Source organism: Marmota marmota, unplaced genomic scaffold, assembly GCF_001458135.2.
Source record: "Marmota marmota marmota unplaced genomic scaffold, marMar, whole genome shotgun sequence".
Taxonomy (NCBI): Eukaryota; Metazoa; Chordata; class Mammalia; order Rodentia; family Sciuridae; genus Marmota; species Marmota marmota.
In genome coordinates this window covers 11,772,734-11,800,538 of record NW_025999941.1, presented here as the reverse complement: position 1 = coordinate 11,800,538, position 27,805 = coordinate 11,772,734, and the positions used below count along the sequence as shown (strand labels likewise).

The window sequence follows — 27,805 nt, the reverse complement described above, 5'->3', positions numbered from 1 at the left end:
GATTGAGAAGTTAATTTTCCCAAGGCCCTCGGTTGCAGAAGAGAGAATGGAGTCCACGATTCCTAACTTCTGAGACAGTTCTTTTCCCACCTTGAGGGAGGTAAGGACTCAGATGGCAGATTTAGATGGCGATCACACCCTGTGCGGAGGACCCCAGCACCCTGCCAGGAGTTTGGGATCTCTGGCTCTCTCTTAGTATTTCTTTCTCAGTGAAGAGTCTTTCATCTCTCAGCTTGTCAGCCTTTATACATTCAAGGATCAGCATCCCCTGGTGTGTGTTCCAAGAAACAGAACTTCCATTACATACGAATAAAGGCAGTGGGGCAGGGAAAGGGTCTGGTCAATGTTGGACAGTGCTAGAGATGTGGGATGTCTGTTTGTCTTTACTGGTGATGTTCTCAATTGCTTCAATAGACCGACATGCCCGAGGAGTCTCCAAGACAAGAGTGGAACATACAACACTTCTCCAATGTATTCGTCTCTAGAACCATTTTTCTGGAGAGCTTCTCAGGATCTTACCTACCCCACAGACCCACCTTTGAAAAATGCTGCTGTAGATCACTTCTCCAGAGCCTGGGAGCCCTGACTCCCCCAGAATCTCACAGAAATATGTCTCCCCAGTTTGCTTATTGGTTTGGTACTTGGTCGTGTTGCTGGGGGGTGGGTTGGGGGTGCCTTTTGTTTCTTTCTTGGCCCCAATATCTCACAGGTCTCTAACCAGGCTGTGGTAAGATTCTTCTTGAGACTCACTTTTCAACCAAAACAAGATATGCTAAAACCTGAACATCCCCTGAGTCAGAGGCTCTGGTCACCCAAGATGAACGAATATTTTCTTTCTCCTATTTTAAATCATACATAACGTCTAACTGTAGGTAACACAGTTAACTTCTAACAAAGGATAAATCTAAGCAAAGTTTCATTCATCATGAATATTGGAGCTCTGCATAGTAATGAATATTTTGGTTCTGGTTTGCGTGATTTTAATGTAATTTAGAATCACATTAAGTCAAAATCATTTGACTTATAAGAATTAAATTACCAATAAACATGGGCCACAGATAACACTAATTTTTACTGCTGACATATTCCTCTGCAGTTAATCACCTGTGATTCCATGAAGCATTACAGAAGTGAAGTGTGGGAAATGGTATTGATTGGTTTTCATCAGCCCAACTTATCATTGTCAATGTTTATGCTGAACCTGGCAAGATTTAAGCACATAAACTTGCTTCTAATAGTAATAAGTGTTGTCAATATTTTAACCTGTGGATCAGGAAAAATTATCTCTAATTTGAGCAGGAACCTTGGGGACTATAGAGTTCTCTACAGTCCCCAAGATGTAGCAGGGTGTCCCCTTGGGATCTTCATAACTAAGGGGGAGGGGGAGGGGTGCTCCAAAGGCAGGGGGAGAGGGGTGCTTTGGAGACCTCAATCATTGAAAATCATCTGGGAGTATTAGTCCTAAGAATTTCAGGAGGAGAAATTACTCTTTGTTAATTTCTGATATTATGCTGTTCTCAGTTATGATTTTTATTACTGGTGGAGTTTCAATAATGTATAAGTAAATCATGAGATGGGATTAAAATCACCCCCAATTTTGCCTTATGTCTTCCTGAACCAAGATCATCTTAAGAAAAGCAATCAAGTCCTTTGGGTCTAGTCTGAGGAGAGGGATAGCTGGGTCAAATGGTGGTTCCATTCCTAGATTTCCAAGGAATCTCCATACTGCTTTCCATATTGGCTGCACCAATTTGCAGTCCCACCAGCAATGTATGAGTGTACCTTTTTCCCCACATCCTCACCAACACTTATTGTTGTTCGTCTTCATAATAGCTGCCATTCTGACTGGAGTGAGATGAAATTTTAGAGTGGTTTTGATTTGCATGTCTCTGATTTCTAGAGATGATGAACATTTTTTCATACATTTGTTGATTGACTATATATCCTCTTCTGAGAAGTGTCTCAAATGGACCCTTGGCCTATTTGTTGATTAGGTTGTTTTTTTGGTGCTTAGCTTTTTGAGTTCTTTATATACCCTAGAGATTAGTGCTCTATCTGATGTGTGAGGGGTAAAAACTTGCTCCCAGGATTTGGGCTCTCTATTCACCTCACAGATTGTTACTTCTGTTGAGAAGAAACTTTTTAGTTTGATTCCATCCCACTTATTGATTATTGGTTTTAATTCTTGCACATATAGGAGTCACATGATGAAGATTAGGACCTACTTTTTCTTCTATTAGATGCAGAGTCTCTGGTTTAATTCCTAGATCCTTGATCCATTTTGAGTTAAGTTTTGTTCATGGTGAGAGATAGGGGTTGAATTTCATTTTGTTGCATATGGATTTCCAGTTTTCCCAGCACCATTTGTTGAAGATGCTATCTTTTCTCCAGTGCATGTTTTTGGCACCTTTGTCTAATATAAGATAATTGTAATTTAAAGGACTTAAAAACAGCATACTACAGGGACACAGCCACATCAATGTTTATAGCAGCAAAATTTACAATAGCTAAACTGTGGAACCAACCTAGATGCCTTTCAGTGGATGAATGGATTAATATATAGATAGATAGATAGATAGATAGATAGATAAAATATATACACAATGGAATTTTACTCAGCATTAAAAGAGAATAAAATCATGGCATTTTTAAGTAAATGGATGGAGTTGGAGAAGATAATGCTAAGTGAAGTTAATCAATCCAAAAAAAAACAAATGCTGAATGTTTTCTCTGATATAAGGAGGCTGACTCATAGTGGGGTAGGGAGGGGGAGCATGGGAGGAATAGATGAATTCTAGATAGGGAAGACGGGTGGGAGGGAAAGGGAGGGGGCAGGGGGTTAGCAAGGATGGTGGAATGTGATGGACATCATTATCCAAAGTACATGTATGAAGACTCGAATTGGGTGTCAACATACTCTGTATACAAACAGAGATAAGAAAAATTGTGGAATGTATGTGTAATAAGAATTGTGATGCAAAAAAAAAAACAAAGTACATGTATAAAGGCATGAATTGGCATGAACATTCTTTATATACAAAGATATGAAAAATTGTGCTCTATATGTGTAATAAGAATTGTAATGCATTCTGCTGTCATGTATTTTAAAAAAGAAAATCAATTTTTAAAAAAAAGAAAAGCAATCAAAAATTTTATCATTTGCTTTTCCTACTGTTTTAGTCAGCTTCTTATCAATATAACAAAATACCTGACACAAGTTACTTTTGAAAAAGAAGAGTTTATGTAGCTCACCAGCTTTGAAGTCCAAATGGCCCAGAGGAGGCTGTGTGGTAAGCACTCTGGCTGTATCACCTCGTAGCAGAGAGAATAATGGCAGGAACAAGTGATTCCATCTCTCACCAGGAGCAGAGAGACTGGGCAGGGCCAGACTCAGCTTCCATAACAACGTCTCATGGGAACTACCAAGGAGACTCATGAGAACTACCTTCCAAAGGCACTTCCCAAAGGACCCAAGAAGATCCCAGGGGAATCCCTCTTACAGGTTCTCCAGAACTGCCCAACAGCACCACCCTGGACACCAAGCCTCCAACCACATAAATTCTTGGGGAACACTCAAACCACACCCAAACCATGGAATCTACTAATTGCAAAAGTGATCCAGACATTGAAAACCCTGAAAAGTTACAAGCCTTGTAACTAACTCAATTGAAGAGAACTTTCTTTTGTCTTTAAGGCCTTTCTAGCTGGTCAAAGAAATTGATAGCATGTTACTGTTGGCTAATTTTTGTAAATAGAACACACACACACACACACACACACGCACACACACCCTGATTCTTGTCTTTTCTTTGACTTTTGACACCTATAAGGTTCTAAAATTCATCAAAAAATAAATGTTTTGTCTAGGTATCTAGATATGTATACTTATAATTCACTTTTTAATTCACTTATTTCAGGAGGTTTTAATCTTCTCAGGTCAGAGACTATCTAAAACATATGTGCCAGGCACAGTGGTGCACGCCTGTCATCCCAGCAGCTTGGGAGGCTGAGGCAGGAGGAGCATGAATTCAAAGTCAGCCTCAGCAACTCATGGAGACCCTATCTCTAAATAAAATATAAAAAGGGGTGGGGATGTGGCTCAGGGGTTAAGTGTCCCTGGATTCAAGGCACCGATTTAATTCCTCAGGCTATGTAGTTGGAAAATGGTCACTCTGGAAATTCCTTGAGTCTGTATTTATTCAATATTCATAATATTTCAGATCTGACCCAGGTGGTTGAAATAATTGACCCCAACATGAATTTTCAGTCTTATTCTTGAGTAAAGTAAAAACCTAAGATAAAATCAACAGCCCTTATTCAAAATGAGGATTTCAGAAACAATGGTCTCCAAGCCAAGCAGCTCATGTATGTGAACGTTTTTTGATTATTCTTCCTGATTTTGGGTAGACTTGTCCTGAATCATCTCATTTTATCTATTAATACACTTTTCACTTTAGGGAACATGCAGAGTATTTGAAACAGTTAAGGTATATTCGTAACCCCAATTCTGTACACTTCCAGACTGGTTCTCGTCTCTTTGAGTAACATTACTCTAGCTTTTTCCAGTGACTGGATAAGATCATGTTAGGAATTTGTAGGAATAACCCTTTTCAGATATGCTTTTCTATTCTCTTTGGAAGATCAGCCGTCCCCTATCAATCTTTCTCCCCAAATTTCTATCTAAAAATTCATCACAAGTTAAAGACACAGAACACTTCGCCAAACAAATATTAACATCTCCAAAACCACATCTTTCTCTCCGTCTCCCTCAGAGGTGTTTGTAGCTTTAGAAAAGTGAGAAGAGAGGGAAATTGACAAGCACCCCGGGGAGCTGTTTTCACTCCGGCTTTGGTGCCGTGTTGGTTGTTAGAAACCCACTCGAGTGAGAAGAAATTTTTCTCCTTATTTTTTTTAATCTCCCACTAATGTGAGCACCATCCGGTTTTATTTTCAATACCAAGCTATAAAAAAATGGGTATACATCAGTCTCTAACATAGCATGGACTATACATTTCTCATCATACTTTCAGGAAGTGATAAGTTCATCCCCCTGAGATGATAAAGGACATTTAAAGCATCTCTTGATTACTCCTGGACCACCGAGGGCTCTGGTACCACTCGACCACACGGTCGGAGCCCCTAAACAATCTACGCAGCAGCATCGTAACAATGACGAGTTCGGGTTTACATGCAAAGCTCAGAGGTTTGCAAGATGCATTCCAATAGCATTTGCACTGAGCCAAATTTGACAAATATCACCAGTTCATAAAGCAAAGGGAAATTTTCCATCTTTTTTCATTTGACCTAATGAGTCATTAGGGCTACCTTTGAACTACGACTCTGCCCAGTGCTTTATTCTGTCCCAAAAATTCTACTTTTGCCACAGGGTGAGAAAGACTCTCCCAGTGACTTTCCTTATCACTTTTGTTTTTCTTTCTTTCTTTTTTTTTTTTTTGGTTACCAGGGTTTGAACTCAAGGGCACTCAACCACTGAGCCCCATCCCCAGCCCTATTTTGTATTTTATTTAGAGACAGGATCTCAATGAGTTGCTTAGTGCCTCGCTTTTGCTAAGGTTGGCTTTGAACACAGGAGCCTCCTGCCTCAGCCTCCTGAGCCACTGGGATTACAGGCATGCGCCACCACACCCAGCTCCTTATCACTTTCATCATTAACACACCATTTATTGAGCTCTCGTTGTGTTCCCAAGCATCACACTAAGCTGTATGTATACATTTTCTCATTTAATCTTCATAACAACTCTAACAGCTCTGTTTGAATTAGAAGTCACAAACAGGTTCAGGAACTTTCTGAGTGGTGGTGCAAGTAGCTATTCAGGCATGAGAGACACCAAACTTCATGACTTGAACTATCAGCCACACTATTAACTAGCAGTTATTCTTGTGATGGCCAAAATCCATACGCTTAATAATAGGAGATGACCATCAGACACCTTCCCTCCTGCTTGTTGTTACCCTACAGTTGCAGGTTGAAAAATATTTTTTCGGTTTATTAGTTGCAACTCACACGTAAAATATGTACATTTAAAAAAAAAAGTCGCTGGGTGTGGTGGTGCACACCTGTCATCTCAGCAGCTCGGGAGGCTGAGGCAGGAGGACCACAAGTTCAACCAGCCTCAGCAACTGAGTGAGGCCCTAAGCAACTGAGTGAGACCCTGTGTCTGAATAAAATACTAAATAGGGCTGGGGATGGGGCTCAGGGGTTAAGGCCCCTGCATTCAATCTATAGTGCCAAAAAAAAAAAAGAGAGAGAGAGAGAGAGCACAAGCAATTTAGGTTCACATGTATCTAAATACTTTTCAGGCTGTTGATATTGAGGAGCATTCTCCCCATCATCTACAGATTTAATAAGAGGAAAGCAGTAGACACGGCAGGCAGGTACCATCTCACAACCCCATGGCTTCTCCCCATGACAGCCTAGGTGCTCTTCCCTTCCCTGCTGTTTCCATAGTAACCTGGCAGCCTCCGCAGCCACCTTTCTGTTGGCACTAAAGGATCATTTAGAATCAGCCTCCACTGGCTCTGGAACGATGCCCTCCGCTTCCTGACACCCCAGCTAGTGTGTCACTTTAATAGGACCCCAAGCATTTCTTACCTTGAGTTAAGCTCACACGTTCAGAGGAGTAAAAAATATCAAGAATCCCACGTTGTAGGGCTCGGCTTCCAGTTTTCCCCACTAATGAGAAGAACCACGCTGGTTTCTGCAATCCTGGGAGTCGACCCACGGCCCCTGGAGTCTGTTACCAGCTCCTACTGTCTCCCCGATGAAGATGGCAGCTGACCAGGGATGCAGCCACTGCCAAGGAAGGAAAGTGTTGAAACTTTTCTTTTTTCTAAACTCAGGGTCATCTTCTCCCCCGAAAGGGCCTCTAACTCCTCCGACTACAGAATGGGATATGAGCAGGCTTTTTCTTTTTTGGTGCTGGGGATTGAACTCAGGGGCACATGACCACTGAGCCACATCCCCAGCCCTTTTTGTATTTTATTTAGAGACAGGGTCTCACTGAGTTGCTTAGGGCCCCACTAAGTATCTGAGGCTGGCTTTGAACTCACGATCCTCCTGCCTCAGCCTCCCATGTCGATGGGATTACAGGCGTGCACCACTGTGCCTGGGTACCAGGCTTTTCCTTCATGTCCCATAATCAGACTCTGGATTCAGGACCTGTCATGGCAGAGGCAGGAGACGTTCCAATTGGCTGTCATCTCCACAAAGGCATTCCTATGTTCTCTGAGGGAGATTCATGGGACCCCCAACAACCCCCAGGGAAAGAAAGCAATCCTGGCTCAACTTTGCACCAAAGACTTATGGCTGACGCCTGTGCTCATCAGTGCATGACAAATTACTTTCAAAAAATTATGAAATTTATGTTATGAAATTTTTATAAATAGACCAATTACAATGCATCTGTCATTTGGAGGGATTAGTTTTTCAAATGTAAACATTCGAAATTCACCAACCCAGCTCCATTCCCAGCCCCAGGCAACCCTATTCCAACTAAGAGAATACTTTAATAAGAATTAATTAATACTTATTAATTTAATGATAACTATTATTTCATAATTTTGTTTTTATTTAATCATTATTTAATGATTGGTATTAGAATTATTCGTTATTGTTACTTATTATAAAATGAATGATAATTTAAAACTTTTTGATAAAGAAAACTTCAGACCTGAACATCATGCTAAGTGAAATCAGCCCGACTCAGAGAGTCAAGAGTCAAATGCCTTCTCTGATACGCAGAGGTCAGAGAGAAATAAGGAACTGGTTTTTTTTTTTTTTGCTTTTTTTAAAAAAAAGGGGGGGATCTCAAGAAAATAAGAGGGAAAACAGTGGAACAGAGGAAGAGGACTGAAGGGGAGGAGGGTGGGAAAGGGGAGGAAGTGCAGAATGAAATTAACCAAATTATGCTATGTGCATGTATGAATATATCACAGTGAATTCCGCCTTTGCATATGACTATAAGGCATCAATTTTTAAAAATAAATTAATAAAAGGAGCACCAATAGAGTAGAGGTGAGAGATCAGGGGGATGTAGGAGGGCAATGATGGGGTGAGACTAGGGATTGAAATGGAGAAAATTACATTATACACATTCATGACTGTGTCAAAGCAAATCCCACAATTATATAAAATGATTATGCACAATAAAAACATAAATAAAAAGAAACTCCAGTCCAAATTGGGTCAATAGTGGTATCTTCCAAGTATTAAAAGGATGAATTAATATTAATCCTACAGAACACACTCTAAAGACTTCTTCTACCAGGAGGCCGGCATGATCCTGATACCAAACACTCATAGATGCACTACAAAAAAATAGCAAGCCACTCTTTCTCATGAACATAGATTCAGAAATCCTAAACAACATAGGAAAACAATTCAGTGATGTATTATCAGGTAAAAGCCCAACACCGCAATGAACTCAGGTATATTTCAGGAATACGAGTTTCATTTCACATTCCAAAATCAATCAATTTAACTCACTACATGAACAGAAATATTGGAGGGAGTCATATGATCATTTATTTGCCCAAAAAAATCATCTTATAAAATGATTGAGATTAACACTCCTAGAAATCAGGAATAGAAGAGAACTTTTAAATTTGATAGGCATTATCTACCAAAAAAACACAAATGTGTGTGTGTAACGGGGGGGGGGGGGGTGAACTTGGTACATATATATCAAACCTCAAATTTAATGTTAAAACCTTAGAAGTTTTTCCCCTTGAGACTGAGAATGTCATAAGGAAACCCGCTATCACCAGCTATATTCTACATTGTACTGTACTGTAAAATGAGGCAAAGACATATGATTTCAAAAGGAAGACACAGCACTGTCATTATTGGCAGATGATATTACTGTGTCCATAGAAAACCAAGAGAACCTGCAGATAAAGTACTCACGTGAACAAATTTACCTATGGCATCTTAAAACAATATTTTTTCTATAGATCATTAAAATTATGATAATTAATTAGTATTGTTTTTGGATACACAATCAGTATGCAAAAATCAATTGTTTTTCTACATGCCAGACATAAAAAATACAAAATGGAATTTAAAGTATGTACCTGCTCCTTAACAGTGACATTATAACTTGATAAACCAATGGTAAGTTTAAAATATGGTACGTAGAAAATGCATCTAATACACCTAACCTACTGAACATCATAGCTTAGCCTGGCTTTTTTTTTTTTTTTTTTTTTCTGATACTGGGGATTGAAGACCACTGAGCCACATCTCCAGCCCTATTCCATATTTTATTTAGAGACAGGGTCTCACTGAGTTTCTTAGCACCTCGCTGTTGCTAAGACTGGCTTTAAACTTGCAATCCTCCTGCCTCAGCCTCCTGGGCTGGTGGGATTACAGGCGAGTGCCACCACACGGAGCTGGCCTGGTCTATCTTAAACATGCTCAGAACACTTGACTTAGCCTAGAGATGGGCAAAATAATATTCACACAAGCTTAATTTAGAATAAACTGTTGAACATTTCATGTAATTTATTGAATACTGTACCAACATTGAAAAACAGAATGGTTGTATAAGTATGCTTTCCTACCATCATCAAGTCTAAAAATCACAAGTTGAACCACTGTGATTCGGGGGCCATCTGTGATACCATTTATATAAGCATTAAAAAGTATCAAATAATCTAGGAATAAATCTACTTTTTAAATCTAATGAAAATTTTCTCTACATGGAAAAGTGTTAAATCTTAATTGATGTTAATTAGAAATTATATTAGTTACCTATGGCTGCATAACAAATTACCCTAAAACTTAGTGGCCTCAAACGAGAAGAAATAGGTTCAGGAATCCAGGAGCAATTTAACTGAGTGTTGGAATTTTTGATAAGGTTGCAGTCAGGATTTTCGACCCAGGCTGCAGTCATCTGAAGGTTTTGCTTGAGCTGGGAGATGAACCCTTTTATATATGACTATTTGAAGGACCTCCAAAATGGTGGTTGGTTTACCTCAGAGAAGTCATCCAAGAAGCCAGGGTGGAGGCCAAATTGCCTTTTATGACCAAGCCTCAGAAGCCACACACCACCATGCATACCCTGTTAAGTCACACCAACCAGTCAGGGTTTAGTCAGCTTTTTCAGTGCTGTGACTAAAAGATCTGACCAGAACAATTTTAGGGGAGGAAGAGTTTTATTTGGGGGCTCACAGTTTCTGAGGTCTCAGTCCATAGACAGCAGGCTCCATCCCTCGGGGCTCGAGGTGAGGCAGGACATCATGGAGGAAGAGTGTGGTGGAGGGAAGCAGCTCACATAGTGACCAGGAAGCAGAGAGAGACTCCACTCTCCAGAGTCAAATAGAGACCCCCCCCAAGGCCACGCCCCCAATGCCCCCTCCTCCAGCCACACCCACCTGCCTCCAGCCACCACCCAGTTAATCCCATCAGGGGTTCATTCCCTGGTTGGGTTAAGGCTCTCACAACCCAGTCATGTCTCCTCTGGACCTTCTCCCATTGTCTACACGTGAGCTTTCGGGGGACACCTCACATCCAAACCATAGCAGGCACACTACACAGGAGTGTCGATTTCAGGAGACAAGGGCTGGTGATCCAGCTCCTCCTTGGAGACTGGCTTCAACAAAGACCTAAATAACTGAAAGGATTTCTAGATGAGAATAGTCAGTTTCATAAAAATGTCAGTTCTTCCCAACACAATGTGTAAAACACCAAAGCTCTGGCATGTGATTCCCTCTACCACCAAGATCCAGGAGAACTAATGGAACTGTTATCCTTTCTGTCTTTTTTAAATTTTTTTATTTATTCTTTTTACATATACATGTCAGTAGAGTGTGTTTTGATAATAGATACATGGAGACTAACTTCCCATTCTTGTGGTTGTCCATGATGTGCAGTTTCACTGGTCGTATATTCACATATGAGCATAGGAAAGTTACATTGGATTCAATTCCACTGTCTTTCCTATTCCCATTTCCCCTCCCTTCCCTTCATTCCACTTTGTCTAATCCAATGAACTTCTATTCTTCCCTCCCCTCCGATTATTTTGAGTTAGCATCCGCATATCAGAGAGGACATCTGGCCTTTGATTTGGGGGGGATTGGCTTATTTCACTTGGCATGATGGTCTCCAATTCTATCCATTTACTGGCAAATGCCATGATTTCATTCTTACTTATGGCTGAGTAATATTCCATGGTGTATATATACCACATTTTCTTTATCCATTCTTCTGTTGAATGGATAAAGAAACCAACCTAGGTTGGTTCCATAGATTAGCGATTGTGCATTGAGCTGCTATGAACATTGATGTGGCTGCATCACTATAGTGTGCTCATTTTAAGTCCTTTGGGTATATGCCAAGGAGTGGGATGATTTAGTCAAATGGGTGGTTCCATTCCTAGTTTTCTGAGGAATCTCCACACTGCTTTACATAGGGGGTGCACCAATTTGCAGTCCCACCAGCATGTGTGAGTGTACCTTTTCCCCCACTCCATTCATTCATTCTTTCATTCATTTTTTTAAAATTACTGGTTTAGTTCTGTGTTTACTCAGCAAAAACTAAAACTGACAATGGATGTACTTTTCTTGCATTTCTTCCCAACATCATGTCCAATTTCCTCAGTATCTAAATAATATCTGAGAGGGGCCTGGAGACATGACTCACCAGTAAAGTGATTGCCTGCCTTGCATAAGGCCCTGGGTTCGATCTCCAGAACCAAATAGTCATTATCATCAAGATAATAACAAGTATTATTATTATCATCATATCTGAGAGGACATCTTCTCCCACATCCCATGAACAAGAAAGGGTCTGAATTACATAAAGAAACCAAAATTCCTTAGTCTTTGTCATGAAACCCAGGGAACAACAATTTTCAAGAACCCTTCCCTCTAGCCAGCAGTTTATCAAGAAAATTCAAATTTTCTTCAACCACCTCCCCAGTGGAACAGCCCAGAGTGTTCTGTGTCAAACCTTCAAGGCCGGCTCCTGGCACTGTCTCCACTATTTTATAAACACCCAGCTTTGGAGTTAAGCCATCACCACAATCATAGTAGCTTTTACAGATAGATCTCACATCTTGCAGAAATGGTTTTGCAACTACATGCTTATCCAAATGCAGCCACTGAGGCAGGAGGATCACAAGTTCAAAGCCAGCCTCAGCAACTTAGTGAGGCCCTAAGCATCCTAGATGGAGATGTGGTTCAGTGGTTAAGTGCCCCTGGGTTCAATCCCCGGTACCAAAAAAAAAAAAAAATGCAGCTGCTTGTTATAGTCACTAGTGCTGTTCAAGAATATTCTACTCTAAGATACCATCTCACTCCAGTCAGAAAGGCAGCTATTATGAAGATGAAGAAAACAACAATAAGTGTTGGCGAGGATGTGGGGAAAAGGCTCACTCATACTCTGCTGGTGGGACTGCAGATTGGTGCAGCCAATATGGAAAGCAGAATGGAGATACCTTAGAAATCTGGGAATGGAACCACCTTTTGACCCAGCTATCCCTCTCCTCGGACTATACCTAAAGGACTTAAAAACCGCATACTACAGGGACACAGCCACATCAATGTTTGTAGCAGCACAATTCACAATAGCTAAACTGTGGAGCCAACCTAGATGCCCTTCAGTGGATGAATGGATTGAAAAATGTGGCCTATATACTCAATGGAATTTTACTCAGCAATAAAAGACAATAAAAACATGGCATTTGCAGGTAAATGAATGGAGTTGGAGAAGATAATGCTAAGTGAAGTTAGCCAATCCCAAAAAAACAAATGCCGAATGTTTTCTCTGATATAAGAAGCTGACTCATAGTGGGGTAGGGAGGGGGAGCATGGGAGGAATAGATGAACTCTAGATAGGGAAGAGGGGTGGGAGGGAAAGGGAGGGGGCAGGGGACTAGCAAGGATGGTGGAATGTGATGGTCATCATTATCCAAAGTACATGTATAAAGACATGAATTAATATCAACATACTTTATATACAACCAGAGATATGAAAAATTGTGCTGTATATGTGTAATAAGAATTGTAATGCATTCTACTGTCATGTATTTTTTTAAATCAATAAAAAATAAATAAATAAAAGAACAAGAAGTTTTCTGGGTAACTGTGGTAGAAATTATTTATTGTTTTCCTACAAAGCTCTTTGACTATTTTTACTTCTTATCATATTGATAGGAATGATTTTTAGAGATGATTACAAAAATAACTTGTCAAAATAAATATAAGCAACTTAGAAATTTTTAGTGTTTTTAAAAATGACGCTATAGTGAGTTCATAATGGTATTATTTGAACTAGACCAAAGCAGACTATTTATGAAGGCATTTGTTTATTTAGAAGATAATTTGGTGACAGCTGACCTACTTGTTTCATGTGACTAATATCGGGGGATGGCGTGCATTGTTGAGTCAAGGGAGAAATTCAATTGTCATTTTTAAGAGCTGCAGCCATCAGTAAATAAAGGGGGTGGAACCGATTCTCATCTTACTTGGTGTGGTCTACTTCTCCTTACTATAGTGTATAGGCAATCTGGAAACTCATTAAGGGTGTCTTTTTTTGTAATAATTTGATACATTTGGGTAAAAAAAAAAAAAAGAATAATATTCTAGTTCTCTTTAGATTCGGACTGCTTTCTGCTGTCCAAGGTGCTGCCCACTTAAAATGAAGTATGGCCACACTGCATGCTTTAACCACTAAACTGTGAGTGGAAGCCACAGGCACCACTTCCAGGTGGGAGTCTTAAGAGCTCGAAGATTTTGCTACTTGATCTTTTCCTTCCCTGTGGCCACTGCAGTAGTCAAGGCACCGGCTATCCATCAGCCCAGGACATGCAATGAGGAGAACAAAATGGTCCTGGGGAAAGGAGTTAATAACCTGACTTCTGCTGACCCCAGTCAAGAGAGGGTGAGGCACGTCTTGAGGAGAACTGAGTGTAACTATGGGCACCTGAAGCTGATGCTGTCCATCAGGTATTAGAAGTCAATCAAGGAGGGCGCGTGGCCCACGCCTGTCATCCCAGCGGCTCAGGAGGCAGAGGCAGGAGGATCGCAGGTTCAAAGCCAGCCTCAGCAACTTAGTAAGGCCCTAAGCAACTCATCAAGACCTGGTCTATAAGTAAAATATATAAAAGGGGCTGGGGATGTGGCTCAGTGGTTAAGTGCCACTTGATTCAATCCCTGGTATAGAAAAGAAGAAGTCAGTCAAGCTTTTGAGAGAGCTGTCTAGACAGAGAATCCAAGAATCTGCACAGAGAATGTTTATGCCTAGTCAAGATTTTAAACCATCCTTGGGTCTCCAATCTTCTTCAGGCAAGAAGCAGCCTGAGCCAGCTCTTCATGTACCCAAGGAGGACCCATCTCCTGCCCTCTCTTCAGCTGTGGTTAAAAAAAAAATTAAAGGTAAAGGAAAACCCCACCCCAGAGAATGGGGCCAGATGGACTGGGGGACAGCAGAATCCACACCTAAAGGACCATTTTCCATACCCAGGGTCAGGGCCCCTCAAGGGCTGCAAGGATTCAGAATTTCCCCAGGATGTGGCTGCTACATGGTCACTGCAGTTACTGTCTTTGACCAACCCCTATATTCCAGATGTTGTATGGAACCTTGTCTTTTTAGTTCATAAGTCTCTGGATTAACAGAAGCTACATTGCCGGGCCCAGTGGCGCACACCTGTAATCTAAGCAGCTCAGGAGGCTGAGGTAGGAGGATGGCAAGTTCAAAGCCAGCCTCAGCAACTTAGTGAGGCCCTAAGCAACTCAGTGAGACCCTGTCTCAAAAAAAAAAAAAAAAAAGCCTGGGGATGTGGCTCAGTGTTTGATCACCCCTGGGTTCAATTCCTAGTATAAAAAAAAAGCGGGGGGTCAGGGGGAGAAAGAGAAGCTACATCTGACCCTGAAATCGGGCCACTGTGCATGATCCTGAGGTTCTGCATGTTCTGTACTCCTAAGAGTGGGACCAAAGATGTAGTAATAGGGACCTCCAAGTCCTGAGCAGGCCCTAGCAGGGGAGAGGAAGAACCTGCTTGACCTCAGCAAATCAATTAGAGAATCCCCCCAGGCCTCTTCCAAGCTACAGCGCCCTCCTTCCAAAGGGACTACACCTCAGTGCATCAGACTGAAGGGTCTATATCTATGTAACTTCCGGAGCCCAGCAAATAAATGTTTGCCCTGTGTCCACATTAGATTAACAAGAACAACAAAATGTGTGTCTGTGGAGCCTGTATCTTCTGTTAGAAGTTGCCAGCATATGTTTAATTACAGTTATCCTTCCTCCCAAGCACCCCAAAAAAAGAAAGAATACACTTTTGTTAAACTCTATCCTACTGAGACACCTTAAATTATAATGAAAGCAAGTAGTTATGGAGTACCTCGAAGCGCCAAGCATAATTTGGATGACTTAATTCTCACACATTAGCCCTAAGGAGAAAGTAACACTTATACTCTACCTGTCAAGTGCAGAAACCGAGTCAGGTGAGGTGGCACATGCCTGTAATCCCAGCGGCTCAGGAGGTTGAGGCAGGAGGACTGTGAGTTCAAAGCCAGCTTCAGAAAAACCAGGCCCTAAGCAACTCAGTGAGATCCTGTCTCTAAATAAAATACAAAATAGGGCTGGGGATGGGGCTCAGTGGTCGTCGAGTGCCCCTGAGTTCAATCCCCAGTACAAAAAAAAAAGGCAAAAACTGAGGACCAGAGAGAGAATAAGATCCAGGAGAGGTCACCAAGCCATCGAGGCACAGGGACAAGCTTGTCCCCAGGACCTACCTGCTCCAAGCCATGCCCACAGTGCCTCACACTCAGCTAGAAGCAAACAGGACCATAGAATAAAGTGTTCATTATCAATGCCCACTTCGTTTCCAATAAAGGTGCAAGGATGCTCCCGGTTTTCAAAGTCAGAGAAGTTTCTAAGAACGAAAATATCCCTCAAAGAGAAAACAGAAGCAGCATCTTATGTGATCTTTCACATAATAACCGCTGCTAAGCTAGTAAAATTCTGAACGTGGAACGCTACTTACGTTATATAGCTTGAGGTTTTTTTTTTCCATTAAAAAGTATCATACTGGATGATTGTGCGTTTTGTTTGTGTGAAGGAGGGGGAACCTTTACCTCCCAGAAATTGCAAATGTCATTAACAAGTGCTGCATATTTATTAGCCCATCTGCTGCTCCAGCATTGGGGTGGGGGGGGGGATCTTACTATAAGCAATTTCTTCACAGTTACAGTTTTACCACCTGATGTGCAAAATAACAACACTTGGTAAGCATTTATTATTGTGCTGAGTAATTTCGATTTTCAACTTAATTCATAATGTGTTTTTTTAAAGAACTCAGAATGAACTCTTGCTTAGCACCCAGTTTTGTTTCCATATTTTGGATATTTTGGTTAAAAAGAATAATCCCAGCTATTGGGGAGGGGAGGAATCCCGATGGGTTGCTCACCAGTACTTTTTTTTTTTTTCAGGGATTTCAATTGCATAAGGTTCTAGATACCTGGATGACGTGGTCACCGATAGGTTAGCTGCACAGTACTAAAACTGACAAGGGGAAGATTTGAAAGGTGGAATTTGAATCAGACCCCCCAGGTATTTCCAGAGCAGGCTGCTCTGCTGGGACACAGCTGCTATATTTTTTGCTAACACCAAATTCAATCGCGCTGCAAGCTGAGACTGTTTATCTGTCTTGGCAAAACACCAACAGTGTGTATCAGCTGGGGGGATCTTTCAAAAACAACTGATCCCAAAATAACAATTAAATAAAGACTGGGCAGAAAATGGCAGCCAGGGTGCGACATTCACACCTGGAAAAGGTAGACAAGGACTCAAATGAGAAGGTGGCCTGTCTGCCTTACCCCGCCTCCAAGGGGAGACGTGGATTTTCAAGGTGAAGATGGTGTCTCTCAGGTCTTCTACCCCACAGAGAGGAGAACGTGAGTCCTTTAAGCAGAACCTCATAGTTCTCACGGGATCCTAAGAGTCTGGCTGACAGTCCCTGATTGGGCTGCCATCTGCCATCCTCGACAGATATGTCTCTTATGACTCCTTAGCGCGTGTTCTGGTTCCCTGGGCTGCACATCCAACACCTCAAAGTCAAGTGATGGAAGAACACAAGTGTGCTCAAGGAGGCAGAGGAGGGCCGAACTCAGCTTCATGACAGACGGGGCCTGCGACGGTTTGGATCTGAGGTGTCCCAAAAGCTCACGAATCAGATGGTGCTGGAACATTCAGAGGAGACATGACTGGGTTGTGAGAGCCTTAACCCAACCAGTGAATGGATCCCTGGTGGGATTACCTGGGTGGTGGCTGGAGGCAGGTGGGTGTGGCTGGAGGAGGGGGCATTGGGGGCAAGGCTTTGGGGTTTCTATTTGTCTCTGGAGAGTGGAGTCTCTCTCTGCTTCCTGATCACCATGTGAGCTGCTTCCCTCCACCACACTCTTCCTCCATGATGTCCTGCCTCCCCTCGAGCCCTGAGGAATGGAGCCAGCTGTCTATGGACTGAGACCTCTGAAACCCTGAGCCCCCAGATAAACTTTCCCTCCTCTACAGTTGTTCTGGTCGGGTCTTTAAGTCACAGCAGCGAAATAGCTGACTAAAACAGGGCCTCAACTGGAAAGACTCAGATGTGTGGGTGTGACAGAACATTGGTCACTGGAATTATCCAGAGACTTCCTCTAGCATTGTCTGGCACCCAGGCTGGGGAGACTGGAAGGCGAGGCTTTAGCTGGGACTAGAGACTGGAGGATATGCCTGTGGCCTCCGCACATGACTTGGGCCTCTACCAACATGGCAGCTGGGTCCCAAGAGGGAACACCCAGAAAGAAAATGTTCCAAGAGGACCAGGGGAATGCTGCATGGCCTTCCTGAACGAGGCTCAGAAGTCCTACTGTTCCTCTTCCACTGCATTCTATTGGGTACAGTTCCAAACAGGGGACTGTGTGTGGCCAGGTCACATTGCAAAAGGAGCATAAGGGATGGGAGCCATGGTCACATTAATTTTAGGGAAATAAGATCAGGCCCAACATGACCAGAGCTTTGTGGTCTCTACTTTGGATTCCTGCCCTGGTTCTCTAAAAGGAAAGTGCCAAGCAAGGAACAAAGTTATCAGGGAGACATCTTTGGGAAAATGCCCTCATTCAGTCAACAGATGAGATGCCACGTATCATGGCCATGCGAGCCTTATGTGATAAGGTCCTTCCCCTCCCTCCAGACTCCTCTGAACTGCATGACCCCTGTCCAGCCACACTGAGCTTGAGATTTCTCTTACTTATCCCTGGATTCTTCTGCCCCAGGACCTTTGCCCCTACTTGCTCTCTCCCGTCTTCAGCTTGTTAATGCGCTCGCATCCTTCAGATCTCAGCTTAAACATCACTTCTTTGTGGAAAACTTTCCTGACCTTCCTGATTAGGCCAAATTCCCCCCCCCCCAAAAAAAAAAGATATTCACAGCATTCAGTGCCTTACCATAGTTATCCTGGTTACAATTTTTAAAAAATATTTCATGTACATTTTCTCATCTTGACTGTGAAGTCTGTGAGTTCCAGAACTGATTTCGATGACCATTGTCAACAACCCCCCAAACACATACATACACAATTAGACTCCCCAGTCCCAAGAAGGGATTTAATAAATGTCTGTTAGAACCAAATTTATGAAGCACCTCTGTTGGGAGTAGCCCCAACTCCCAAGACTAACTTCCCCATCCCCCCAGAAGAGCCATCCAATGGTGAGCCCTGCTGGCTCACATAATCCTTCCCCACCAATCAGACTAGCCCTGCTGGCTCACATGCTCCTTTCCCACCAATCAGACTAGCCCTGCTGGCTCACATGATCCTTACCCACCAATCAGAAAGCACCCCATGCCAACTGTCAACCCTTCAACCATTAAACTATCATAACTGTCAAACCACCCCGCTCTATAAATATGCAGAGCTGTTCCTCAATAAATGGGCATTTTCTCCCACGAGGAGCCTTGTGAGTTCTTTCAGCCTCATTCTCACCAGTCATGTCATTGGGTGTGGGAATACCGTAGTGACTGGAACAACCCCACTGGCGCCATCATGGAGATCTCATCTTCCAAAGGAGGAAGATAATAAGCAGACATGGATAACACAGGACACATGTGTTGAGAGAGGGCTCTGGGAGAGAAAAGGAAAACTTAACCCAGCCTTGGAATCTGGGAAGACTTTCTTAAGGAAATGAGATTTCCACCAAGTGCTTCTCCCCAACCATCCCCACCACCTGGAGGGCTCCATCCCAGCTAAGACTGTGGGCACCCAGGTCTCAATTTTCCCTTTACTTTTTAGGAGCAAATAATTACTCCTTTGTAATTTTCATTTCTGTTTGTTACAGGATAAATCAGTATAAAAAAAGGAGAGAGGAGTATAAATATATTTCTCGGTGTGAATGGGCTATTTGGTATTAGCTTCTGCACTAATTAAGTCATATTAACATAGAGAGCGCTTTGACATGGCTAGACTTCATGACCCTCTGCTTAAAGAGGAAAGACGTTTTTATAGCAAAATTATAGTCTGCGCTGTAACGCCTAGCCAGAGGAATGCCTCCGAGTAGATTCGTTTCCAAACACCTCCAAGCACCAGCTTTCAAATAACAATAATGGGCAAGGGACAGTACTGCTCTTTCAGCAATTGAATTATTGGCAGGGAGACCTCCTCTGCTGTCCACCCAGCAGAGCCAAAAGTCAGAGCAGTTAATAAGATTCTGGAGTTATCTTATGGACCCTTAGAGCCCAGAGAGTACTAGGTGGGCAAGGAAATCTTTAAAATCACCATCTGGGCTGAGCACGGTGGTGCACACCTGTAATCCCAGCAGCTTAGGAGGCTGAGGCAGGAGGATCGAGAGTTCAAAGCCAGCCTCAGCAAAAAGATGAGGCGCTAAGCAATTCAGTGAGACCCTGTCTCTGAATTAAAAAAAAAAATAGATAATGGGGCTGGGGATGGGGCTCAGTGGTTGAGTGCCCCTGAGTTCAATCTTCAGTATACCCCTCCCAAAAAAATCACCATCTGGTATCACAAGCTCCTACCAAGGCCACCATCAAGTCCTTGCATGACAACCCTCTAGGCTGTTTATTTTGCAGTCATTTGATAGATGAGGAACCCGAGGCCTGGAGAACTTCAACAACTCTATTCACTCCTCTCTTCATTTCAACCCATAGGCTCCGGATGCCTGCTTCCTGTCAGGCCCTCTGCTGAGTGCTTGGGAACTCCACGGCCAACAAGAAGGTCAAGTCCCCTGCGCCCGTGACACTGGCTGTCCAGTGGGGAATCCACTAAACGTGTGGATAAACGTAAGATGAAATGTGCTTGGAGAGAGTCAAACGGGGAACGGGCTAGAGAGAAACTCACAGGGAGGGTCCCTGCTTGAGGTGGCCTGGTCAGGGGAAGCCCGCAGGTGACCCTTGACAAGATGTGAGAGCTGAGGAGTGGGGAGCTCTGGGAAGAGGTTTCCAGGGAGAGAAAGAAAGTGGACAACACCCTAGACGGGCTGTGCTTGGCACGTTCATGGGGACAGTGTCACTGAGATGAGGACTCCAGCCAGTTCTGTCCAGCTGCAGGGCCCATGATCTTAACCACTGTGCTTTAAAATGTGGAACCCCAAAAACCAAACACAGGGAGTTGGTTCTTTGAGGAGAAGCCAAGCAGTACACCCCCTCCCACTGGGGAGATATGACCATCAAACCAGGAATGCAATGAAGTCATTCCAAGAATTGGGTCGAAACAGGTTCTTCAAGTCCAGCCCCCACCAGGGGAGACTCCATTTTATCAGATAGAGCCAAAGGACACCCGAAGGGGTGTAACTCAAATCGCCAGGTAGGGGACAAGGTCTTCCATGCCCGCACAATGAGCCATTTGCTATCATGAGTTGTTATATATTTCATTCATTTAAATAATGTCATAAAGCATCAACCAGGTGACATGGAGGCTGAAGCTGGTGCATGAGACGCATTCTGCCCTGACCTCCGGGGAGTTCCCAGTGTAGCAAGACCCAGATGAACTCACACAGTCCTCAGAACACAGTTCATCTCCCCAACTCAGGGAAGAGAGGCACGTGACAGAATAAATAAGCTTACATCCAGGTAGAAGTTTGTTTTTTTTTTTTTTTAACATCCAAGATTTCAATTCTGTCTTCTTGCTAAGAATGCTAATTGATCTGAATCTTGTGTTCTAGAAAGTTCTTGCTTCCCAGGGCAATGAGCCTCCTGGCTTGCTTTTGTGGCTAGAGGAGATTGGTTTTCTAACAAGCTCTTCCTTAGCTTACAGAGACCTGTGGGTGTGGCATAAAAGAAGTGGAGTTCAGACGATTAAGAGGAGACAAAGGGACTGGATGTGGTGGTGCACACCTGTAATCTCAGCGACTGAGGAGGCTCAGGAGGGAGGATTGCAAGTTTGAGGCCAGCCTCAGCAACTTAGTGAGGCCCTAAGCAACTTAGCAAGATCCTATCTCAAAATAAAAAATAAAAAGGGCTGGGGATGTTAGGCACCCCTGGGTTCAATCCCCAGTACCGCCCCCCCACCAAAAAAAAAAAAAAAGAAGAGAACAGATGAAGAGGGCTGGTGAGGCTTTCCTCTCTGGGCTAAAGCCACAGGATGAAGGGGTATCCTGTCAGTACCTCCAGGCCAGAGGCCGGCCCACCTCATATCACAGCTCTGGGCAGTGCCACTTTTCAGGCTGATCTGCCCCAATCCCAAGGCAACAGATGCTTCAGTTCATGGGTGGCAGGCTGGAAGGCCACGGGGGGATCAGGTGTCTGGCTTCCCGGACTCACACTGCTCTGGGATCACAGCTTGGAACCCCACTCTTCCCACCTGCTCTGGAGTGAGGAGAAGGAATTCCTTTGGAACCAATGGGGGATCTTATTAGAAGGAGGTGAACGTTGAGTCAATGGGATATTAAAACTGAGACAAGATTGTCGAAAGCGAACGAGACTGAGATGTGATTAATGTGCTCCTTTAAGTTTCCTTCTCACCAGCAGGAGGAGGTCATCAGGAAGATCACATCAGTTCTAGCAATAAAGAAGTGTTTTCTACATCATCTGGGTGCTATAACACCCTAGGGAACGGGAACCATGGCAATTCTGTTCAACTCAGTAGACCCAACGCCTGACCAGGCCAGACCCAAAATGTGCCTTCAGTTAGTAGTGAACAGACTTGTGAATAAATGAATGAATGAATGAGGCCAAACCTGAATCACTCCACAGCTTATTCAAACAGGAATGGTGGAATCAGAATGAAAAGAGAACTCACTAAGAACCAGACATCGGTCATGGCTGACATCATTGGTTGATCTACCCAATGTCCTTCTCTCCTTCAACTTGGTAACACATCCTTAGTTTGGAGAGCAGTATACTCAGGCAGATTCCCATGTAGCTGGAAGTGACCAATGCACCCTTTCTGACTAAAAAGGGGTTAGCCAAAGTATTAAGGATGGGATTTCTAAATATACATATATTGTTGCTGGGTACAGTGCATACACCTGTAATCCCAGCAGCTTAGGAGGCTGAGGCAGGAGGATTGTGAGTTCAAGGCCAGCCTCAGCAACTTAGCGAGGCCCTAAGCAACTCAGTGGGACCCTGTCTCTAAGCAAAACATTTTAAAAGGGTTAGAGGTGTGGCTCAGTGGTTAAGCACTGGGTTCAGTCCCTGGGTTACTAGGGTTCAATCCCCAATACCAAAATATGTGTGTGTGTGTGTCTCCTGATAAAAATGGGCAGATACAGGAAATAGCACACCTTTCCTCTCTTCCTCTTCTTTTTTTCCTACCTGAAATGCAGAAGCAATGCCCAAAGGTAATGCAGTCATTCTGCTACTATGGATGCAAAATCACACCCTAAGGATGTCAAAGCAAGAAGCTGCCAGTTGGGGCCTTTGATTTTTGCTTGGGCAACTGCACCTTCCATGTGAAAAGAGTAAACCCTTCTGTCCACAGACCCCAAAACATCCTCAGGCAGAATTCAGGGCTCCATGAATTTAAGCTGGAAAAGTTCACATCTTCATCTTTACCAACCCCTGGCTCAGATTAAGCATTGTCTTAAATTTTGACCATGGAGGATCAGCAGTGTCTGTGACTTTGTGTCATGGTTTGTTTGTTTGTTTGTTTTTTAAGGTGGTAAAGTCAGCAATACACCTTCCTGCTCAGGGATGTATCCTTATGTCATAATTTAGTTTGCAGAACTCTTTTTTTTACCCTTTGGTGCTGGGGTTTGAACCCAGGGCCTTGTGCATGTGAGGCAAGCACTCTACCAACTGAGCTCTATCCCCAGTCCTAGTTCACAGACCTCTTGATCAACTTTCTCGTCTACAAGATGTCACCCAGGTCAATTCCAGTGAATGCATTTCCCTGATTGGACATACTGAGCAAATAGAAACTTCTCTGGACTGGTAGGTAAGACATTCCCATGTCAGAGGATGGGAAATAAATCAGACTAAAATTCAGAGGACTTCTACCTCAGGGAAATTCCTAGAGACCAGAAGTGTGGGCCATGTTGACATATTCCTTCTAAGGTGAAGGTTGCTGTTGGATCTGGCCCCTCCTACAATCCAGAAAGAAGCTCAATGCCTGGTGAACCTGTTGGGATTTTGAAGGCAGCATATTCTGCCTTCAAAATATGGTGGGCATGTTACTCTGGGCCATTTACCTACCCATCAACTTAAAAAGGAGCCAGGTTTTTTGTTTTGCTTTTTTTTGTTGTTGTTGTTGTTGTTGTTGTTGTTGTTCATTTAGTACTGGGGATTGAAACCAGGGGTGCTTAAACACTGAGCCACATCCTCAATTCTTTTTTTATTTTGTTTAGAGTCAGGGTCTTGCTAAGTTGCTTAGGGCCCAGTGCTAAGTCTGGCCTCAAACTGGCAATCCTCCTGCCTCAGGCTCCCAAGTCACTAGGACGGGCGTGTGCCACCTCACCCAGCAGGAGCTAGTTTTGAATGGGGCCCAGTACACAACTGGTCCAGGCTGCTCTGCCACTTGGGCCATGTGGCCCAGAAGATCCAATGGGACTTGAAGTGCAGTAGAAGACAAGGATTCTGTTTGAAGCTATGGCAGGCCCGCAGAGGTGAATCACAATACAGGCCCTCAGGTCATGGATGTCTCTTTTTGAAAGATAGCTCTTGGTCTGCGGTTAGACCTTAGTAGCCACTGAACCCTTGACCATGGCCCACCACAAAACCATGCAGCCTGAGCTGCCTTTCATGAACTACCAAGCCACGGAGTTGGGCACCCACAGCATGTTCTATCATCAAATGGAAGTGATAAATATATGAACAGGTCTAGGAAAGGCCCCGAAGCACTTATTAGCTGCCCATGGTCCCCACTCCTGCTAGAGCACCTTCTCTCTCCCAACCTGCACCTAGAGCCTACACAGTGTTCCCTGTGGTCAGGAAGAGATGCACACTTGATTTACAGGTAGCTCTGCATGATGTACAGGTACCATCTTAAAGTAGATGGCGGCAGACCCTCTCTGGGGTGTCTCTGAAGGACAGTGGTGATGGGAAATCGTCCCTGTAGGCAGAACGCTGGGCAGTGCACCCGGCAATGCACTTTGCTTAGAAGGAGAAATAGCCAGACATGCAATTACCTACTGATTTCATGGGCTGCAGTCAATGCTTTGGCTGGATGGTCAGGGACATCGAAAGAATATGACTGGAAAATTGGTGGTAAAGACATTTGGAGAAAGAGGTAGGCAGAGAGAGCTCTCTGAATGAGGAAACAATTGGAGAATATTTGTGACTCCTGTGAATGATTCCTTAAAGGTAATCTCAGCAGAGGAGGATTCTAATCATCCAGGAGATAGAATGACCGGTTTTGTGACGAGCAGCCACCCCTGACATCACTCAATGGGCTCATGAACAAAGTGGCCAGGGTGGCAGGATGAAGGTCACACACAGCCTTAGCAACAGGGACTTGCACTCACCAAGGCCAATTCAGCTACACGCACCACTGAGTGCCCAGTCCTCCATAAGCGGAGACCAACACTGAGCCTCCGATGTGACACCTTTCCTCCAAATGACCACCCAGCTGCTTAGAAGCAGGTTGACTAGCTTGGGCCACTTCCATCACGGAGGGGGGCAATATTATGTCCTTAAGTGAAACAGACACGTACTCTGGATGTGGATGTGTCCTCCCTGCCAGTCATGCCTCTGCCAAAATGACCATCTGCACACCTACAGAATGGCCTGTCCAATACCCCGTCACCGTATCCCACACAGCCTTGCTTCTGACAAAGGGATTCACTTTGCAGCCAAAGAAGTGCAGTGGGGGGACCCAGCCTCGTGGATGTACCTCATCCCTGCCATCCTGAAGAAGCTGGCTTGATAGAAGGGTGGCCCGGTCCTTGAAGGCTCAGTTCCAGCACACACCTTGGTCATCACACTTTGCAGGGCTGGGACAAGGGTCTCCAGAAAGCTGTGCATGCTCTGAATGAGCATTTGACATGTGGTACCATTTCTTCGGTAGCTAGGATTCAGGGGGTCCAGGAATCAAGGTGCAGAAATGGTGAAGTAGCCCCTCTCCCCATTCCCCCTACAGGTCCACTAGCACAATTTTTGTTCCTTGTTCCCATGAATTTATGCTCTGCTTGCCCAGAAGTCTTGGAACCAGAGGAAGTCATACTGTCACCAGGAGACAACAATGATCTCGCTGAACTTGTGATGGTTTAGATGTGAGGTGTGCCCCAAAAGTTCAGGTGTGAGACAACGCAAGAAAGTTCCAAGATGAAATGATGGGGTTCTGAGAGCCTTCACCCAATCGGTATGTTGATCCACTAATAAGGATTTGCTGGGTGGTAACTGGAGGCAGGGAGCGGGCAGCTGCAGGAGGTGGTCACCGAGGGCCATGCCTTTGGTGTGCATATTTTGTCCCCGGAGAGCAGAGCTTAGTCTCTGCTTCCAGATTGCCATTTCTGAGCTGCTTTTCACTCTACACCCTCCCACCATGATATTCTACCTCTCCTCTGGCACAGAGAAAGGGAGCCGGCCATCTGTGGACAGAGACCTCTGAAACTATGAGTGCCAAATAAACTTTTCCTCCTCGAGAACTGTTCTTGTCATCAGACGCGGTGAAGCACACCTGTAATCCCACTGGTTTGGAAGGCTGAGGCAGGAGGATCGTGAGTTCAAAGCCAGCCTCAGCCACTTAGCAAGACGCTAAGCAACTCAGTGAGACCTTATCTCTAAATAAAATACAAAAAAGGCTGGGGATGTGGCTCAGTGGTTAAGCACCCCGGGATTCAATCCCCAGTAACAAATAAAAATTTTTTAAAAAATGTTCTTGTGGAGTCTTTTGGTCTCAGCAGGGGAAAAGCTGACTAAATTTAATACTGCAATGTCATACTTCTCTCTGGCCACTCTGAGCTCCTCATGCCTCTGGGTCAACTGGCCAAGAATGGATTATGGTGTTGGCTGGGGCATCTGATCCAGATACCAAGGGAAAGTTGAACCACTACTCCACAGTGAACATGGAAGACTATGTGTGGAACACAGGTGATCCCTTAGAACATCTCTCTCCTAGTCTTCCCAGACCCTATGATCAAGGTCAATGGAAAACTACCACAACCCAGCCCAGGCAGAACCATGAACAGCCTGGGTGTTTCCTATCATGAAGATCTGGGTCACACACACAGCCAGGCGAAGGACAATGACCAACCGAGGTGCTTGCAGAGGGCAAAGGGAATACAGAGTGGGCAGTGGACAAAAGTGGCTATCAATCCAGCTACAGTGGACCAAGGGACTGGTCACAAAAATGAGGACTGTGATTATTTGAGCATTTCCTATTTTGTTATGAAGATATTTGTGTGCATATATTTATATTAAACAAATATCTTTGTTTTCTTTCCTCTCTGACTCTTTTATCATGTAACATAACATGTGTGGACTTTCTGTCAGTATTTAAGTTTTATTAATTGTACACCCTAGTATTTACGCTAGAAGATGTCCTAAGAAGAGACACTCGAGGACTTCACTTCTGGGAAAGAATGAATGCATCTTGGGTCTAGGGGGCACAGTCCAATCATGGTAGGCAGATCTGTAACATTTATTGTCTTTATTTGTAGATTCATATGGTTTAAGGAGATGCATATGTCAAATTGACCAAAGCGGAAGCTTTCTTTTTTTTTTTTTTTTTTTTTTTGTTACTGGGGATTGAACCCAGAGACGCTTAACCACTGAGTCACATCCCCAGCCCCTCTTTTATATTTTATTTAGAGACAGGGTCTCACTGAGTTGTTTAGGGCCTTGCTAAGTTGCTGAGGCTGGCTTTGAACTCGTGATCCTCCTGCCTCAGCCTCCAGAGCCACTATGATTACAGGCCTGCACCACTGCACCCAGCTGACCAAGGGTGGATCTATGATGGTTGATTTTAGACGTTAACATGACTGTGTCAGGAGATAGACAGATATCCAGTAAAATATTTCTGCATTTGTCTGGGTCTAGATGGGGGTGGGAGGAGGCAGAGGAAAGGCAAAGTTATGCTCTCTCTTCTGGATCTGGAACATCTCAGTTCTCTCCTACCCTCCGACATCAGAACTCCCAGCGTCCGGGCCTTTGGACTTGGGGACTTTGTACCAGTGGCCCCCCCAGGTTCTCAGGACTTCAGCCTTGGCCTGAGAGTTACACCATTAGTCTTCCTGATCCTCCTGCTTCCGCAGCTCAGGCACAGGAAACACCGAGGGGCTGTAATTTCCCAAACCAGGAGCAAAGGCACTGATGAGTCAAGAACCTTTCAATCCTGACTCTTTCTGGGAGCCCCTTGTTGAAATACAGACGCCCCGGGAAGATAATCAAGGAGGGTGGGCCACAGTATCTTGGCCT

The 27,805-nt window shown here is 43.9% G+C and overlaps 1 long non-coding RNA gene across 5 annotated transcripts in view; it reads right to left on the bottom strand.

Moving 5' to 3' along the window:
* The window catches only part of LOC125616263, an 84,031-nt gene that overhangs the window by 29,905 nt on the left and 26,321 nt on the right, over positions 1-27,805 (bottom strand). For 4 of the 5 annotated variants that reach the window (XR_007346887.1, XR_007346885.1, XR_007346890.1 and 1 more), the window contains one exon: positions 6,614-6,814. This is a non-coding gene — a long non-coding RNA (uncharacterized LOC125616263). Of the gene's footprint in view, positions 1-3,252; positions 3,313-6,613; positions 6,815-27,805 lie in introns of all 5 variants that reach the window. The other variant, XR_007346886.1, reaches the window with a different exon arrangement.